Below are 5,802 nucleotides of genomic sequence, written 5' to 3'. Positions count from 1 at the left end.
GTGTAGTGGGGATGTTTGGAGGGACTAGGGTTGTTTCTGAGGGGGGTGTAGTGGAGGGCAGGTGTGTGTCTGAGGGGGTGGAGTGGGGGTGTTTTGGGGGCAGGGGCGTAATGGGGATGTTTGGAGGGACTAGGGTTGTTTCTGAGGGGGGCTGCAGTGGGAGTGTTTTGAGGGGCAGAGGGAGTGTTTCCAGGGGCTGGAGGGGGTGCAGCACAGGTTGCATGGGGTCCTTTCTGTGGTGTTGACATGCAGGTACATGGGGCGCTGCTCACCTTTCTCTTGTGTCTCGATGGGCGTTGCTCATAGAGGGCCTTTTGTGGTGCTGGCTGGGGGTTTCCAGGGGCTTGGAGCAGAGATGCTTGGGAGATGGGTGCTGGAGGGGGCATTTCAAGGCGGGCAACAATGAAGCCTGCAGGTCCCAAATGTGAGTGTCGCCGTAGCCAGGGCTGTGTCTGATGGGACAGGGCACAAGCGCCTGGCCAGTCCCAGCAGGAAGTGGGCACGTTTTGCCCCCGTTGCTGTTGGAGCACACGATTGCACAGATGAGTCTGAAAGGAGCCCAAGGTCATGGACTGAACTAATAACCTGAGGGCAGTGCCCTCCCCAGTGGGGGATGTTACAGAGGAAAAACATTCTCCAAAGTACTTCCTCTTGCCCACGAGCATCATCCCCGTCTGGCCTTGGCTTAGCTTGGCCAGCTGCTCTTCATCCAAGTGCTGGTTTTGGGTAGACACTGAGGGAGCTGAGAGATGGTGCTGTTCCCATTTGACATAGAGGCTATGTAGAGCTGGGGATTGTCCTTGTCCTGCTGGCATTTCAGCCCATGTTGTCCTAGCAGCTCTCCCTGAGCTGTGTTAGGGCATTTTGTTCTTTCCTGCAGCCTGTCGGGGGGTGGGGAGGGCGGTATTATTTGGCAATCAGGAATAGCACTGTGGAGTATGGATGTATACTCCTTGTCTATAAATGGGAGGAAACCTCCTGCCCTGAAACCTGGCAGAGACATCCAGAATACTGGCAGCTGACAGGAGATAATGGATACTTTTTTTTTTTTGGCTAACTTCTAATTTAGCTTCTTTAGAAAGGAAGGCTAGATAGCCACAGTTTGTGTTTTTGGGTAGGGGCCAAACTGTGATCTGCTAAACCTACTAGTTCAGTAACCCGAAGAGCTTTCCAGGGAAAACAGGATAGCCAAGACCTAAATTATTAATGGAAAGAGAAACAGAAAATAAAATCTAAAATCCTCTGACCTTTTTTGTGTCATTCAGAAACCAAAAGAGCCTTGGTCCCAATAATTTTCCTTTGCAGGTCATTTTAACTAATATTTAATTATACTCAGAATAATTAAATATTAGTTTAAATGACCTGCAAAGTTTTATATAGTTGTAGGAAAGGTGACGTGGCCCTGCTGCCATGGATAGCATAATTTTTGCCTGGTTTTCCTGTTCTTTCCTTTTGTCTCTGATCTCTTTCAACCATCTAGTCATGTATACCAATGGATAAATATTGATGTGTACCGTTTCCTACTCATTAATATAGAGACCCGACTACACATAGCAGGCGAGTTTCCCTTTATTTTCATTAGTGTTTCACAAGGCCTGGTCAGCAGACAATTTTTGTACTGGTATAACTATCAGTTAGGGGGTGATTTTTCACCGGTATAGTTATCCTGTTACAATCCCTAGTATGGACACGTATATCGCTATAAAAGTGCCTTATGGCAATACAGCTAATTTGGCTTTTCATATAGAAAAAGCTATTCCAGTATAAAGCATTTTAATACCAGCCTAACTTTCTACATTAGGGCGGTGGTATGCTTTAACTATACTGGTGTAGCTAAATGGGTACAATGTTTGTGTGCGGGTAAGTTTTAAGACATGCACCTATGGGATATTGTTAGCGGGGACACTTTTCACACTGGTCTATTCAGCAGCAGGTGATCCACTCTCTTCTCATCCCAATGCATTTTAATGATCTTAGTGCTAGGATCAACCTGAGTTATAGCCTCATGGTGAATTGGGCAGGAGGAGGCAAATTTAGAAGCCCCCCCAAAAAAGGGAGAATATGGAAATAGTGTTGTAAGGAGAAATCACTTTTGTTAATGTTAAATCCCAGGTTAAAAACCATTCTCCATTTATTGAGTGGTCAAATGCTCCATCTAATGGTCACTATTGGCATTGCCACATTTAGTCTTGAGCACTATACGTAACCATAAAACAGCTCCATCTTGTGGCCCAAGGCAAACTTTTTTATTTAACATGTTTATTACAGTAATGCCTGTTGCACCTGGAGGAGGGGCCAGAACCAATTTGGGATGAGACCCAGCTGGGGAAGGTAGGGGCCAGAAGTGGTGGTCCAGTGGAAAAAATAGACTGTGTGACCCTTTCCTGGTGGGAAGCTGTTGAAAGGGTCAGGAAATCTGGGCTGTAAGGGAAAGGAACATCCCTGGGCAGCAGGTCCTGAAGGAAGGGCAGGACCCAGGAGAGGGCTTTGAAAAGGGAGTTAAAGCCCTGAAAGAGGAATATGGTTAGAAAGCTGGGCCTTGGAAGACGGCTCAGACTAAAGGGTAAAGGAATCACACAAGTGACTGCAGGAAGGAGCTTGTACCTGAGGAGAGGGCAGCTGGGGAGAAGGAGACTCTCAAAGTCTCTCTTCTCCTAGGCCTGCTTTAGGGAAGAAGCTCTGAGGCTCAGGAGTAGCTGGGCCTCCTGGGAGAAATCCCTTGGGAGGCAGCGCTCTGCAGAGGAGGAGGAATGCTGCAGAGCCAGGAAGGAGATTGTGCAGAGAATTGAAGGATAGAAGAGTTTTTGTTCGTTTGAGTTTGGCTATTGTTACCCCAGAAGGGGTGGACTCAGGGCTGGCTCCAGGCGGCGGGAAGGGAAAAAAAAAAGCCATGATCGTGATCGGCGGCAGCTCCACCTCGCCGCTTTCTTCTTTGGCGGCAATTCGGTGGAGGGTCCCTGTCCCTCTCGGACGGAAGGACCTGCCGCCGAATTGCCGCCGAAGAGCCTGACGTGCCACCCCTTCCCCTTGGCCGCCCCAAGCACCTGCTTGCTCAGCTGGTGCCGGGAGCCGGCCCTGGGTGGACTTAAATCATGACCTGGCTGGAGAGCTGAGTTACAGGAAGAGAAACCAATGTGGGACCACAGCAACCATGGGCAGGGAAAGCTGCTATGCCACATCCATCCATGAGGTGGCGCACCAGTGGTGAGTACACTCCTTCACACCCTCAAAGTTAATGTGGCAACTACTTTTGTGTTCAAAGTCATACATTTGTATCCTTTCTAAAGCCTACCCACAAAAAGTCAGATTAGCCTGCACATTGGTGATCAAGTTGGGCCAGGATAGAGTTTCCAACACCCTGTTGATCTGTCCTACAAAATTAACTTTTAGTGAGGGGAGAGGAGGGAAGGAATTGGGAAAAGGCCGAAGGGCCGGAGGCAATGTTGAAACAGTGGATTTATTGCTGGAATGTGCCTCAAAAAGCCAAGGCCTTTTGGCTCAAACATTGACATTTTGTGACCATTTCCTCCTCTAATGCCTAGCAATCTCATGAGTCCTTCTCCAGTTTGGAGCATATTGTGGCCTAAGATGCGTTTTCTAATTCTCTTTGCAAAAGCCTTCAGGGAGACCTAGGGTGACCAGATGGCCCAATATTAGGGAACTTGTCCCACGTCCCGACCTTATGTTGGTCGGGATGCCCTTTGTCCTGATATCTGGGACCGTCTGGATCGTAGCTGCGGTGCCGCCGCTCACCGCTTCCTGGGGCAGCTCCCAGCAGCCACCCGCCAGCAGGAGCATGGCCTACAGGCGCCAGGAGCGGGCAGAGAGCCCTCTGCCCTGCCCCAACCCACAACCCTAGGAGCCAGAGGGACCAGCCTGCTGGATGCTTCCCGGGACTCCCCACCTCACCCCCTGGCAGGTCCCTCTGGCTCCTAGGGTGGGGGGGCTCTGCGTCCTGCCGGCGCCTGCACGCCCCGCTCTGCAGCTCCGGCAGCTCCCTTTGGCGCTTTTCCTGGCCAATGGGAGCCACGGAGCTTGTGCTTGTGGCAGGCGCAGCACGTGGAGAGTCTGGAGACTCCCCTCGCCGCTCTCACCCTAGGAGCCAGAGACCTCCCAGCAGGGCTGGTGAGTGCGGCCAGGGAAGAGGGCAGAGTGTGATGGAGTGAGTGTCTGGGAGGTGTGTGTGTGGCGCTGGGCAGTGGGGGAGGTTTGTGTGTTTTGAGGTGCTAGACAGTGGGGGCCTGTTGGGGGGTGCTGGGCAGTGGGGGAGATCTGTGTGTGTCAGGGCACTGGGCAGTGCAGGTCTGCGTGGGGCATTGTGTAGTTGTTGTGGTGGGGCTGTGGGAAAGGGCACTGGGGGAGGGAGGAAAGGAAATGTGTGTATTGGGAAACTAGCGAGTGGGGGGTTCTGTGTGGGGTGCTGGGCAGCTGTGGTGGGGCTGTGGGCAGGGGGGCGCTGGGCAGGGTGTGTGTGCACAGCACTGTGCATTTGTGGTGGAGGGGCTGTAGGGGGGCTCTGGGCATAGTGGATCCAGGGGGTGCTAGGCAGGGGAGCTGTGTGGCGCAGCATGGGCCCACCCCCAACAGGAAGGGGCACACTGGTAGCACAGGGCCAGGTGGACCAGTGTGCCTCTGGCTCCGGTCGGGGCTGTGCACCTGTGTCTCCCTCTCCTCCTCCTCCTCCCCCCTCCCACCCCGCCATGTGTCCTGATATTTCAGTCTTGCAATCTGGTCACCCTAGGGAGACCATAGGGCTGGTTGAATGGCTAGCAAGGTGGATCTGCCTGGCCTTTGCTTTGGCTGGATGTTACGGTATTCAGTTAAAGGCCCCCCTGATACTGTGGCACTGGTGCTGTCAAAAGCACGGCCTTGGAGACTGAGTGTGGCTGATGCCACTTGGGTAGGTTTGGAGGTACTCCCATCAAGCTGGCTGGAGTGGCTCAGGAGTATGAGTACCAGCCTTGGGGCAGGCTGTTAAGAAGCAGGGTAATACCACCCAATTGGTTGTGACTTCTATTCTTCGGTAAAATCTAAGTGTGAAGGTGCAACAACAGCCTAACATGGAGTCACAGACAGTTCCCCTTGGGTACTCCAAATTTTATCTTGCCACCCAAGTAAGCTTGCTTTTGTGATAGATAGTCCCTTACACCAAAAATCACAATAATATCCAGGACCAGTGACTTACCCAGGTCAACTACACCTTGCATCTTACACCAAAGACAGTGCTTATAGCCAGTCCCATAATAAACTAAAAATTAACTGAGAAAAATGTTATTTACAAGGTTAAAGCAGGTAAACATACACAAATGAGTTAAAACAACGAGGAGTACTTGTGGCACCTTAGAGACTAACACATTTATTTGGGCATAAGCTTTCGTGGGCTAAAACCCACGTCATCAGATGCATGGAGTGGAAAATACAATAGAAAGATATATATATATATATATATATATATATATACATACACATAGTACATGAAAAGATGGGAGTTGCCTTACCAATTCTAACGAGACAATTCAATTAAAATGGGCTATCAACAGGAGGGGAAAAAAATCACATTCGTAGTGCTAATCAGGGTGGCCCATTTCAAACAGTTGACAAGAAAGTGTGAGTGACAGTAGGGGGGAAATTAGCATGGGGAAATTTAGTTTGTAGTTCTTGTAGTGACCCATCCACTCCCAGTCTTTATTCAGGCCTAATTTGATGGTGTCCAGTTTGCAGATTAATTCCAGTTCTGCAGTTTCTCATTGGAGTCTGTTTTTGAAGTTTTTTTGTTGAAAAACTGCCACTTTTAAGTCTGTT

The sequence above is a fragment of the Trachemys scripta genome, chromosome 2 (assembly GCF_013100865.1).
Source record: "Trachemys scripta elegans isolate TJP31775 chromosome 2, CAS_Tse_1.0, whole genome shotgun sequence".
NCBI classification, from domain to species: Eukaryota; Metazoa; Chordata; order Testudines; family Emydidae; genus Trachemys; species Trachemys scripta.
Note: the sequence above shows the minus strand (reverse complement) of the source record.